The sequence below is a fragment of the Phyllostomus discolor genome, chromosome 9 (assembly GCF_004126475.2).
Source record: "Phyllostomus discolor isolate MPI-MPIP mPhyDis1 chromosome 9, mPhyDis1.pri.v3, whole genome shotgun sequence".
NCBI classification, from domain to species: Eukaryota; Metazoa; Chordata; class Mammalia; order Chiroptera; family Phyllostomidae; genus Phyllostomus; species Phyllostomus discolor.
Window position 1 is genome coordinate 91,761,991 of NC_040911.2, and position 14,251 is coordinate 91,776,241.

The 14,251-nt window shown below is 45.1% G+C and overlaps 1 protein-coding gene across 1 annotated transcript in view; it reads right to left on the reverse strand.

Moving 5' to 3' along the window:
• The window catches only part of ZHX3 (zinc fingers and homeoboxes 3), a 102,996-nt gene extending 89,453 nt beyond the window's left edge, over positions 1-13,543 (reverse strand). The window contains 1 exon segment of the mRNA XM_036009834.1: positions 13,296-13,543. The gene's annotated coding sequence lies outside the window, so the exon portion shown is untranslated.
• Between the last annotated feature and the right edge of the window lie 708 nt (positions 13,544-14,251).

Below are 14,251 nucleotides of genomic sequence, written 5' to 3' on the forward strand. Positions count from 1 at the left end.
AGGATCCACCCAGAGGGGCACACGCCAGCGAGAGAGAAACTGCTCTGTGGTAAGGAGATACAGCTTTGAGGCAGGACAAGCCCAGAAACAAGGCACACAGGGGGCAGGGAGAGAAATTCTGGGCAGGCAGGGCTTCACGGCCTTGCTGGGAACCCCTCTTGCTCAGCTAGAGTAAGTGAGAACGAGGAGGAGCTGGCTCCCTTCGGTTTATTACGGCCCCAGCCCACAGCGCTCTCCTGCCCTCACTGCCAACCACCCCTGAGAAAGACATTCAGGAGTGAGATGATGAGGGGTCAAGAGGCCTCCTGCCTGGCAGACTACTCCTTTCCTGTGAAGGCCTCACCATCGTCACTTAGAGCTCCATCTTCCCCCAAACCATAAATCATGCATCAAAACACATACCTTCCATTATTCTGATTTCCTATTCACCACCACTTGAGACATTCACTATGATTCCAAATTATTTTTAAGGGCTTTCATGAAAGCCCTTGTCCACCATACTTCCCTTATTATTTCATATGTTAATTACAAAGACAAGTTATCCAAAATAATTGAGAAATGAGGCATTCTGGATGAGTGAAAGCTAATTCATTCAGCACCAAAATATTTCTGTAGTCTTACCAAAATACAGGATGCCTTAGTAAACAGAGAATATCAAATATAATCATTCAGTATTCTACCCAGCCTTCAAGATGCAATCTAATTACAAACACTCCCACTGACAGCACCCACTGATCCCCACTCACCACTTCCACCCGCCACTAGAAAAAACCTCTTTTGTCTGTGATCCCACATTCTGATTATACCTGCTTTGTAGCACACAGCATGTTCTGCCTGAGGTGAGAGACTTAAATGCACCTTGTCTAACTTTTAAAAAAATAAGTTCCTTGAGACCAGGGACCTTTTTTTAACCCCAAAGGGCCTAGTTCACAGCAGGCACATAAACACTTCACAAAAGGAATGCTCTGAAGTGATTCAAACATTATAAGGAGCACTGGAATAAAGCAGAAACTTCAAGAGTTCCTGAGCTCCGTAGGGCAGGAAAGTGTGATATTAGAGGACATGTCACTATCATTAAAATACTCATTGGCATCTGGATCAGTATTTCCCAGCTTTAGAAGAAAATGTCTTTCTAACGGAAAAAATACTCTGAACTCCAATTAAAAGTAATAGAATTACTTTTTAAAACTCTCAACTTGCAAACTGAAAGTTCTGGTTGAGTTGGCACCGCTGACCCTCTGCTCCCACATTTTCTAGGTCTCACTCAGGACGTGCATTCAAGCGGCTCCCTGCACTTCACCAGGGAGATGAGTCGGCGAGTGGAAGGATGCGGTAAGTGAGAGGAATATAACCGAGACGCCATGCCATGTTTGGCGCCCCATTCGCCAGTTTGAGAGCCAGGCTTCACAGGGCCAGCAGTGCTCAGAGGAAATTAGAAATGGAACACATGCTGGAGCAAATCAAGTTTTAGGCTCAAGGTCCATAGCAACCACTTCTAGCAGGGCTGACAGCATTCTTTTCCCGCAGCTTTATTCAGTGTTTGGGTGGAACACTGCACCTCAAACTCAAAGCCTCCTTACTGGCAATAGCGGATTCTAATTGGCCAGCTGAAAACGGCTAACTCCCAGCTTCCCTCTCCAGCAGCTATTGTTTTGCAGGGTTCCTCTTCATTGTCATGAAAAGGAACAGAAGTTTCTCGGAGAAAATAGGGAGAATGGGAGGGTAGTGCTACTGGCATCATGATACTAAATATCTAATCATGTCCATGGCCCCTTGGGGGAAACTGTTTGCCTTTGGCTTGTCATGGAGTAAATATGTTTTTATAATAAAGATAATTTTCAAAGTTTATTTGCAAATCCATAATTATAATAGAACATCTTAACATATTTTTCTCAGGAAATGAAAAACAGTATTTGTTGGCGTACAACAGCTTGGAAACAGTCAATACATTTTTTTTATGAAACACCTAGAGAGGTGTTCATTTGGTCAACAACAAAAGACACTCTGCATACTTTTAATCACAATCAAACATAATTGAACACAAAATGAGGGATTACATTCAGCTACAAGTAACAGGAAACACCCACCATCTTCCCTACAGAGGGAAGGTCTAGGTCAGGGCAGACACTGCACCTGCAGCAGAGAAACAAGCTCCCAGTCCTCCTCGCTCACTGCACCACTGTAGACGGCACGGCCAATCAGGAAAGCACACTCACTAGCACTGCTAAGTGCATAAGATGTTTCCTATTCAAATTACAGCGTACACAGGTGCAATCTAGAGAAGACAGGACTCAGATATAAGCATAAAAGTCTGAATTAGGTTCCTGCTGGACACAAGAGGGCCTGCAGAAAAATCCAAGCTCTGACGGGTCTTCAATGTGGATCTTGTGAAGAAACCAATGCAAAGCGACAATATCAGATACTTGGTGGTGGTTTCGATTGGAAGGTCAAAGAATCCAGATTATAGGTTGGAAGATGGCGTTCCCATAGCCACTATGTGTGTGTGTCTGTCTGTCTGTATTGTATGATGGCTCCAAAATCTGACTAGTGCCTTCTTCATTTTTGCCTTCCAATCTCATGCAAGTGTTAGCATTCATGAATTCTAACCTGGAAGCACACTGAAGATGGATGTTGGAAAATCAAGTTCTTAACATTACCCCCAGGGAAGAATGTCTCCAACTCTAGATTTTGTTGACCTATCACAGATCCCTCATCTTAAATCAAAATTTATTCACCTAATACCAGCCAAAAAAAAAAAAAGAAGAAGAAGAAGAAGAAGACAAAAAGTACAGGGCCAAAAATTAAAATGTTTTGCATGAAACTATATTCTTTCATAACTTTGCCATACATAGAATTTATTCCAATTACTTGTTAGTATGGAAAACAGAAAAAGGCTCCTATTCCCAATCCCCCCCAAAAGGAGCTGTGTCAGAGGGAAGGGCAGAATAGAGAGAATGGACTAGGGATATAAAGGACCTCCACAAGGTCACTTGGAAAACCCAAATACCAAACGGTCCTTTTTCAATGGCCCCTTAACACAGAACAAATAAAGCATTATAAAGAGATACCTAACCTAACTGCATATAAAAATACACTTCAATTCACCCATAAATCTAACTGGCTTCAAAGTGGAGAGAAAACATTATTAAATGTTTGAAGGGAAAAGCACTACCTATTAATCTATGTACTATTGTTGAAAGAAAACTCTCTGAATTATCTCACGTAAATAGTCACTTCTGAAATTAGTAGAACTTCTCAGCCCAGTGATGTACTTATACACAGAGATTCAATACACACAATATATTTACCGCATTAATAAGAACTTCCATGTTGAAAGTTCTCTGTCACATTGTACATGGGTTAATTTCTACCAGGCTTTCTCCTGTTACTTACATTTCTATTTCTTTTCCATGGGTGTCTTCACAAATAATGGTGTGTGCCAATTTAAGTCTTTCTCACACTGTTTACATTCGAGAGGTTTTACCCAGTGAGTCCTTTCATGTGTTGGAAAGGAACTAGAGTAACCGAAGCCTTTCCCAAATTCCGCAATTCTGCAAGGTTTCCCTTCAGAAGACATTGTTACATGTCTTCAAAAATCTGTGTGATAAATGAAGCCTTTTCCACATTCCTTACGTTCTTAGGGTTCCTCTCCAACGAGTCCTTTCCTGTGTTTGTAAAGAACTGGGATCTCAGAAGGCTCCACCAGTGCTTGCATTCAAACAGGTGGTCTCCAGCGAGGTTTCTTTCATGGTTTTGAAGCTCTCTGGGGTACCTAACTGCTTCACTACATTTTCACATTCATAGGTTTCTCTCCAGTGTGATTTCTTTAAAGTTTTTGGAGAGAACTGAGACAACTAAATGCTTCACTACATTGTTCACAAATGCAGGGAACATAAGAATTCTCTCCCCAGCTTGAGCTGTGTTCTCGAGGAACTGTGATCTCTGTTGGCTTCACCGCATTACTTACTTCCACGGGGTTCTCTCCGGTGCGTGTCCCTCTGTGTCTTCGCACGGTGCTGGAGTGTCTTCAGGCTGTCCCACACGGCTCACATTCTCGGGGTTTCTGCCTGGGGGATTCCTCCTGTGTTTGAAACCTTTGATAACACCTGAAGGCTTTCCCACATGCCTCACTTTTACAGGGCTTCTCTCCAAGGAATTTTCTTTCATATCTTCAAAAATGATGATAACAGGCGGAGGCTTTTCCACACTCCTTACACGCGCAGGGCTTCTCTCCAGTGTGACTTCTTCCACGGTTTTGGAAACCTAGATGGAACTCCAAGTTTCAGCACATCGCGTTCATTACAGGGTATCTTGCCTGCATGAGTTCTTTGGTGTGTTTGTTAGGCACTCTGGTATATGTAGGTTTTGCCACACTGTTTACATTCACAGTAAGTTTACATTCACTGTGCTATGAGTTCTTGCATGTGTTCCAAGAAAACTGAGGCAACTTTGCTACATTTTTTAGATTCACAGGGTTTGTCTCCTGTGTGAGTCCTTTCGCATGTTTGAAAGTTTGATGCATTTCTAGAGTTCCATATTGTTCACATGGATCCAGTTTCTCTCCATGGGTGTTCTCTCATGTATCTGAAGGGATGGTGGAAAACTAAAGGTTTCACCATATTCCTTACATTCACAAGTTTTCTCTCTATTGTATTTTATTTCATGTTTTTCAAAACCATTGGAGAAAACTGAAAGCTCTCCCAGATACATTACATACATATGGCTTCTCTTCATGATTCTGATACTCATATGGCTTGTGTCCAGTTTGACATCTGATGTGCATGTTATGAGATGAATAATGAATAAAGATTTTCTCACACACATACACATGCACACGCACACACACTGTATTCCCATGGTTTTACTCCAGGAAGAGTTTTCTTGTTCAGAGAGATTTAGAATAAGGCTGATGTTTTCTTCACACTGACTACCCTCTTTCCCACCACACATTCTATCTACCACATGACTTCATTTCCAGATCTCTCGGGTCTCCCAGAGTCCTTCCTACAGAGGCTACGATGAGAGAGAAGCTGCAACAACACAGCCACAAGGGCCTCAAAGGGCAGGCAACACTCCCAGAGCTCGGCTGGAGAGAGAAGGGGGTAAATGGTTTTTTAATCCAGTATCTCCTGAGACAGAATTGTGCCACATATGTTAATTTTATGGATAACTGAGGCAACAGAACATGCAACCTTATGATGAAAAGCTTTCTAAAATGCACTACTTACTTCTGAACCAAATCATAATTTGATCTATTCTTGTTGAACAGAATAACAATGATAATTAATTACTGTATTCAGAGACCACTGAGGCTAACAAGACTGCTATACTTTGAATTATTTTGTATAACATTTCTGCCTCTTTCATCACCAGCTAGCTGTCTCTTCTTGCTTTTGTCAGTGTGCTTGCCCGTAATGGAGGGTCCCTCAATCCATAGCTTCTGATACCAGAGAGACTTAGAAAGGCGGTCTACAAAGGGTCACGGACTGAGGCTCATTCCCATGTCTCCAGCTTTGGACCCAGGCAGTTGGCTTCCAGACCCCATGTTTTCATCCACTACAGCTGAACTCCCGAAGGGGCTTAGTTATGAAGAACTACCAGCTGTGTATGTTGAGGGGGAAGGGGGTAAAAATATACATTCTGAGTCCCCTCTCCTAGAAATCTAATTCAGTGGGCCTGAGATGGAGCCTTGAAATCTGTATTTTTAACATACACCCTCAAATTACTTTCATGACCAAGTTTAACCAATACTAAAAGTCATCAGTGCTGCCCACTGGGGTAAGGATTCCTTCAGAAGCAAAACAAACCTGGGCCAACCTTGTAACCAACCAAGCTTCCAGCTCACTGCTCTCCCATTGCCCTCAGGCAAAATCCCCTGATCTGCGGAGACTCCTGCAGGCTGGCCATCACACTTCTCATTGCTGGTACTTCATTCATTGAAGACCCAGCACACCTTCCTTCTCTCCACCCCAAATGTCCTAGCATCCTTCTGATGGTTTTCTGACCACATGGACGACCCAAACTCTCTAGCTCTCGATTACCCCTTGACTTCACGGATCTTCACTGAGTTCATTCACTTCAGCCATTCACGTCAGTGGCAAAACCCAGGAGCCCGGCACATCCAGTAATTATTGCTCCCACTCTGAAATCTTCCACTCACGTGTTCCTTCCCAACCATATCCTCCCATTACTCTAACACTGCAATATACCCATTCCCTGACTTCATCAACACCTCTGGTCCTCTTCACCTCCCCATCCAGCCTAGACACTGTTACCTATCATGTTAATCACTCCCTGGCCAATACCCTCAGTTCCTCGGCTCTGCTGTCCTTCTGCTGCTCACCCCTTGCAAATCCCAACCCTGGCTCAATCCAACTATACATCTTCTTTGCTCCTAAAATCAGGCGGTTGCCTGCTACTGGTGTCCCGATTAATCCACGGTCTCCTACCTCAACAGAGCCCTACATACTGCCTGGAGGTCACGGACATTGCCCCAAGGTCACTCTTCTTCCTGACCTCAATTGTATGTCAAATCTCCTTGTTTTTTCTCTGATCTCTTCCCACTTTTAGCAGAAAACCTCACCCTGTTTTACAGAGATAATGGAAGCCACCAGTCTGGCACTAGCTCATAAGCCCAGAAAATACAACTGTGCCCACATATTCCATCATAAGGTCTGTCGAGCCCACTGCATCTGCACTAGGCTACTGTTTGTTTGGGAATATGAAGGAAGCTCCTGGTGGTAATCCTTCCTGAAGTATGCAGTGACGGTGATGAGCGTCTTTCTGGTGAAAAGTACAAAACTAACCAGCCTCTCAAAAATGGCCAGCTTCTCTAAAGATCTCTCTACTGGAGAATCTTCCTTAAGATAGGAAGGAGTTTAAAAAAAGAAAGAAAGCTGTCTTGCCTACAGACATTTAACAAGTTGAAATCCAAACAGAAAGTTGCTACACAACAATAGAGTAATTATAAATCCCAAGCCAAACAGTTAATTCCCTGATAGTTTTTATAAATTCAAAACCAGAGTCAGTGAAGCAAATACCATTATGATCTGTTTTTCACTCTTACCAGAACTCTAATTTGTTGATGGGGCTACAGGTCTTTTCCTGGGGGCTTTTTCCCCCTCCTTATAATATTAAGCTAATATTGATTCGTGTGTGTGTGTGTGTGTGTGTGTGTATAATTATGTTCCTCACAATGACCCTGTGAGATAAGAACTGTTATTTTTCTCCATTTACAGCTGAGAAAACAGACCTAGACATGTTAAGTAATTTGCCCAAGGGCTTACAGCTGAAAGTGGCAAAGGTAAAATTAAAACACAGAGCCTGAACATAAATTAATCTATGTCCTTTGGCATAGTGGTTATTATCAGAAACTTCCCAGGAAATGCAAAATCCAAACCCAAGCATTCTGAGTTTTTATACTCCAATATATGCTTAGAAATAAAAACATAACGAATCATAAATATTAATATTATTGCACATTTCATATTCATTCCTTCCTACAGGTATATCAGAAGGCAGTAATGCATAAGAGGGGCATCTCTATAGTCATATCATATAGATTCCAATCTTAGCTCCAACACTTTCTTAGCTGTTTAACTTTAAAAATTACTTAACTTTTGTGGCTGATGTGGCTCACTGGATTGAGTGCTGGCCTGTGAACCAAAGGGTTGCTGGTTCAATTCCCAGTCAGGGCACATGCCTTGGGTTGCGGCCAGGTCCCCAGTAGGGTGTGTGCAAAAGGCAACCACACAATGATGTTTCTCTCCCTCTCTTTCTCCCCCACTTCCCCTCTCTCTAAAAATAAATAAAATCTTTAAAATTACATAAAGTTCAAAATAAATAAATAAAAATTACTTCTCTCAGATCAATTTTCTCAACTAAAAATAGAAATCATGTAAAACCATCACCACCTTGGTTAAGGGCTCTCTCAGATATTTGTTTATTTTTAAATATTTTTCTTTCCTTTCCTTTTGTTTATATTTTTCTTTTTAACTTTTTTATTCTCCCCAATATTTAGAGATATGTGTGAACACACTTAGCAATGGACCTGGCACAAAGTGAGTCTCAAAATGCCCTGGCCGGGTTGCTCAGTTGGTTGGAGCGCTGTCTCATACACCAAACGGCTGTGGGTTTGATCCACCCCGCCCCCTTCCCTGTTGGGGCTTGTGCAGGAAGCAACCCATCAATGTTTCTCTGTCACATTCTCTTTTTCTCTTCCCCTTCCTCTCTCTCTAAAATCAATAAAAACCTATCCTTGGGTGAGAATTTTTTTTAGAAGTAAGTCTCAAAAAAAGTTACCTGTTATAATAATAACTATTCAAAATATACAAAGGCCCTGCATCTATTGGATTGTAAGCAGAGCACCAGGTACCAGGACTGCACAATAAACAGGACAAAGCTTCCCCTGCCTTTGTAGATCTTGCAGTCGACTGGGGGAGCAGACAATAGAGAAGAAGACAAACATATAAATGAAATACTTGGAATGTTGGCTAAGCAGGAAATTTACATGTGCTGTAGAAGGGCTGAGCAGGACAGGCCCTCTGCGGGGTATTTTGGCTGAGACTGGTGTTTGAGAAGGATCCTTCTATGAGAAGAATGGGGCTGGGGGCTGCCAGGCAGGGAGAAGGTCTACAGAGGGGCACTTGGCATCTCTGTTGCAGCCCCATGAGGGACTGATGGGGCTCCAACATGACAGGAGCATGGCGAGCAAGGACAGGAGGCTGGAGAGGATGACAAGGGCTGGACACCTCAGTGTAAGAAGTGCAGATGTGGGCTAACTGCTGCGGGGAGCCACTGAGCAGGGGGCTGACGTGCCTGGTTTATGTTTTTGGTAGGGTCTCTCTGGCTGTACAGGGGGGCAAGGGTTAGGAGAGGGTAAGAGTGGAAGCTAGGTATTGCAATAAAAGGTAGGGACAGTCATCCAGCTGAGGATGGTGGGTGGATTAGGAGTGGGGAGAGAATGAAGGATCTGTGGCGTTCTGGCAGGTGGGCCAACAGGCCACATTGACAGGTTGAACGTGGGGTGAGGGATCAGGAAGAATCAAAGATGACTTTCAGGCATCTGGCCTGAACAATGAGTGAGTAGTAGTGACAAAAAGACAGGGAAGGCTGGAGGAGAGGGGAGGAAGGGGTCAGAAATGAGAACACTAATTTGGAAGTGGTTGATTTTGGATATGTGGACTTTGAGATCACTGTGAGGCAAGTGAGTCAAGATAACAGGAGGGCTGTAGCTGAAAATGGAAGTCTGGAACCAGAGAAAGGCCCAAACAGGAGGTGTAACTGAGGGAGTCATCTGTATCCAGGATATTAAAGTCCTGGGAATTAATGAGATCATTTAGGGAGAAAATATGATGAGAGAAGGGAGGTAATCAAATGACAAAGGGCATAATAAAAAATCACTTGGTAATCTAAAACTGAACATAGTACTGTAACCCATACAAAAACACACAGAAGTGCTCCAAATATGTTCTCAATAAATGCCTGTAGGAAAATTAAAAACAAATTCTTAACATATTCCCTTTAGGCCTTTAAAAGAATAAAATTTTCATTTAGGATTTTTTCCACAAGTTCTTGTATATTTGGGTCATAAGAAAAATAATCTAGCCCTGGCTGGTGTGGCTCAATGGCTTGAGTGCTGGCCCTGCACCAAAGGGTCGTTGGTTCAATTCCCAGTCAGGGCACATGCCTGGGTTGTGGGCCAGGTTCCCAGTAGGGGACTTGCAAGAAGCAACCACACATTGATGTTTCTCTCCCTCTCTCGTCCTCCCTTCCCCTCTCTCAAAGATTAATCAAAAAATCTTTTTAAAGAAAATGTTTTGACCCTGGCTGGTGTAGCTCAATGGATTGAGCACGGGCCTGCAAACCAAATGGTTGCCAGTTCAATTCCCAGTCAGGGCACATGCCTGGGTTTCGGGCCAGGTCCCCAGTGGGAGGCATGTGAAAGGCAACCACACATTAATGTTTCTCTCCCTCTCTTTCTCTTTCCCTTCCCCTCTCTCTAAAGATAAATAAATAAAATATTTTTAAAATGTTTTGAAAATAAAAAAAATATTTGAAGTTCTCTGTATGGACTGTGTTCAGAGGGATCCTTTTCCTTAAGAGCAAAAGCAAGGATTTTTTCAAAAACTCACTAAAACTACAAGTAACCTACTTGAAATTCAAGGCTTCAAAAAGCTTACTCTCATTCTATGTCCTCCCTGTAAACATTCTACCTTAAGATTCAGTTTTTCCCATCCTTATAATAAAAATGCAATGATACGTTTTATTACTGATGTCATTTTGTCCTGAAAGATGAAACTGGTCCAGTCAAATAGTTCAAGAGTCACATGAGAGATATAAAATGCCCAAGAGATCAAGGATTTATTTTAAAATGTTGAAAAACAAGAACAAAAACCTTAAGTATACCTGTTAGCCATCCAAAAACTGATAAGCAAGGCACTGAAAAGGGTAGAATTGCCAGGAAAAAAAAATATGTAAGTGTAACAGCTACTCCTCAAATGAAAACACATCAAAGCTGTAATTACATCTCTGGGTATCTGTTAACCCAAAAAACTCACTACATTCTTGAGGTTTACACTCTCGCTTAAGAACTACCCAACTGAAATCACAGTTGTAAACATTGCTGGGGTACTTTATACGTTTCAGAGATTTCCACTGAGACACAAAAATTGGTGTATTAGAAGGAAAGTCAGTAATGTTTGCCAAAAAACGTTCCTTAACTCAATTGTGAAGTTAAATCAAGACTAATTCTTTTTTACAATCGAGGCTCACTTTGTAAAATTCTTCTTCTCAGATATGTAAAAGACAGGGCTATGCTGACTTTTAAGGGATTGTTATCCCATTTCATGATCTAGCTACATAAAAGCCTAGGAGGTCACCAGGAAGGTCATGTGAATAGATGGATAATGAGCATTCGTTCATTCATTCACTCAACAAATGTTGATTAAGCACCCAGGATGTGCTCTTCTGGGCCCTCAGGTGCTCTTCTGGGCCCTCAGGTTCTATCAGTGAAAGTCTCACATTTCTGGGTTATCAGGGGGAAGAGATGATAAAATAACAAATAACTCCGTATGTATTTACCAAGCGGTGGTAAGTGCTATGAAGACAAGTGAGGTGGGTTAAGGAGGATTGGAGAATGGGATGTATTGTACACACAGTAGTCAGGGAAAGGCTGAGGGTTATATCTGAGCAGAAACCTACAGCCAAAACTCTCATACCCAGGAAACAGAGTTCTAGGTAGAGGGAACAGCGAGTGTAAAGGCACTGAAGATTGTAAGGCATAGCAAAGAGATCTGTCCAGCAGGGCTGAAAGTGAGGACGGGAAGGCAGCCCAGCAGGCAAGGACTTCAGATTATACTATATAACAAGAACCTATTCAATGCTCTAAGCAGAGGTTCTAACTTTTTAAAAAGATCACACAGGTAATGTAAGTTCTTACTCATAAAAACAAACCAAATAGATACCTCTCATAATCTATTTATAAGTAAAAAAAATACAATAAAACAATCTTATAGAATGGTTGCATTTTTTGTAAGAAAAAATACTAACACATGGGAACAAAAGATTAAAAAGATAAATACCAAACTGAATTACTTATGGTTTGTGGGACTGTGAATTTTTCCTTGGGCTTTTCTGCCTTAGACACGAATCACTTTTGAAACTTTTAATGTTATCTTAAGAGGGAAAAAAACCCCACTCCCACCGTGAAACTGCCTCAGTCTGAAATCTTAATTATGAAAAACCGAAAAACAAAACACAAGAGAACATTTCTCCAAAAATTACCCGACTGCCCATGCAATGTTTGCCTGTCGTGGAGCACTGCACAGATCAAGCGCTGCTCCGTGTATCAAGGTCACAAAACCCACTTGGTTAATATGTTTATCATTACATAGTAGCTCTGTCCTCTAAAGCAACTTTGATTACCATCTTTCCACCGCAGCAATAGAAAGCCCTTTTCATTAATTTCCTAAGACTCTTTGATACTACTTTGCTGCTTCTGGATTTTTCCACTGTATGTCTCTTAGAAACAAATTAAGCCCAAATAAGTTGTTCCAGCTAATGAAGTGCGCTTTTGGTTCTTTCCCCGTGGTTGAGAATTATCCGGCAAAACACCAAATCGCTTTGGGAACGCATTTTCTCTTCGTTTGGAAATACTGCAACACTAAGTTACTACAAATAAAGAACATCAAGATAACAACATAGGAGAACATGTATATAAATGGAAACTGCAGTAATCCCTTTTTCAAGTGAGAATGTGTAGAGGTCTCATGAATAAATATACTGTGTGTTCACGTAACAGATAAAAACAGAAAGTAGTTTGGCTTCCCTCCCCCTCTGCCTAACCCCCCCCACCCCCCCCCACCCCCGCCTCGCCATCACAGAACAGCTTCTCCCAGGGCGCAAGCCCAAGGCAATCACAGCTCAGAAATGCAAACCACTCAACTCAAAGTGACTCCAGCTCTCACCCAGGCACCTGAGCGCCGCATCCCACCCGCTCCTCAATCACTTCCAACAAGGTTCCCTGAATGAAAATCCCCAGCCCAGAAGGTTTCACTAGCCCCAAACTCCGCTCACACTCCACTCGTGGAATCCGGGAACGTGGCGCCCGGGTCTTCTGTTCCCGCGTGGCCAAACGAGGGTCCCAGGACTCAGGATCCCACTGTACCCCCAGCGGGTCGAGTCTGGGTTCACTCGCCTCTCGGAGGCAGGAGCCAGCCCATCTCCGCAGGGCAAACGGGCTGGCGGGAGTTGCAGCAAGTGGCTCTGGCCTCCCAGCATCTCCGCCTCACGTCCATCAAGCCGTCCCCCGCGCTCCCCTCCCTGCTCTCGGGTGCGCACGCCGAGCCCACCCGGCGCGCCCTCGGACACGCACCCTCACTCGGCAGGAGGGCATCTGCAGACCCCCACTCCCCCTCCACACCCCCCTGGTTGCTCCTTGCGCAGCTGTCTGCCTGACGGGAGCTACGGTAACCCCCAGGAGCGGGGGCACCCCGCGCCCCCAGGACGCCCTAGACTTGAGCTGGGGGAGGGGGTGATGACAGATGGGCGAAGGGCGGGGCTTCGAGGGGAAGGGGCGGAGCCTCCCAGCATGGGGGTGCTGGCGGCTGACAGAAAGACCCAGGGCAGCCGCGGGCGGGAGGGGTTGGCGGGCACTACGGACAGGGCTGAGGGTCAGGCGTGGCGGGAAGGAGCTCGCGCAGACACAGAGGGCTGACAGGCAGAGAGACACACAGACACGGGAACTGACACTCGCGGGGAGCACACGGGGCCGGCGGGCCACGGCGGGCGCTCACCTGGCAGCTGCGGCGGCGGCGCCCGCGGCCGGGCCGCTCTTGCCGCGCTCCGGGCCTCCCTCCTGGCGGCCGGCCGGCGGGCCGGCGCAGGCCCCGCTGAGGAGGCGGCGGCGGCGGCGGCGACGCCGGCGACGCCGGAGCCGCGGACTGCTGAGCGGCGGGGACGCAGCTGCACCAACCGACTCCCGGCCACTCGGCTGGGATCGGCTGTGCTCGGAGACGCCCGGCTCCGCTCGGCCCCGCTCGGCTCGGCTGGGGGCGTGGTCCGAGGCCCCCGCCCCGGTCGCCCTTGGCTCCTGGTGGGCGGGCCCTTCACGCGGGCGCTAGCCCCCTGACGTCGCAGAGAGCGGACCTCGCCCCTGTGGCGCATGCGCGGGCTCCCGTCCCGCTTTTCCCCGGCAGGCAACCTGAAGCGGGTGGGAGAGAAGGGGCAGGGGCGGATGCTGCGGCCCCAGAGGTTCCCGGCTTTTGTACTCCATATCCTGGTCTTTCCAGAGAAACAACTAAGGAAGGGCACGCCAGGTTACACTTTCAAAAGGAAGTGGGCAGGGCAGGGGCCAGAGGCCGTCCCCTCCCCCTCCCCCAGTCCAGCGTTTCCTAACGTGGGTCACCTGGGGAGTCAGCCTTTCTTTTATCCCACCAACCAGCACGTCAGTGCAGTTTTGAAACTCGCCTGTTTCTTAAACAGATCAACAACTTCTGATAACTGCTTTCCTTAACAATCAATCTTCAGGCACTTGAGAACTATAAAGCATCAATTAGTGCCTTCAGGTACCGCCTTCCTTCACAGCTTCTATTGTGTAACCTGCAACCCTGGGGTGGGAGTGGGCCCTTTTCTGAGGTTTTGTCACACGCTCCAGGCACCATTTTTTGTCACAGAGCCTACAGCAAATGTGCTGAGAAAGTGGCCCCCACCTGTAGGATCTAGTGATTAATCTAGTGATTGACGAAGAGCT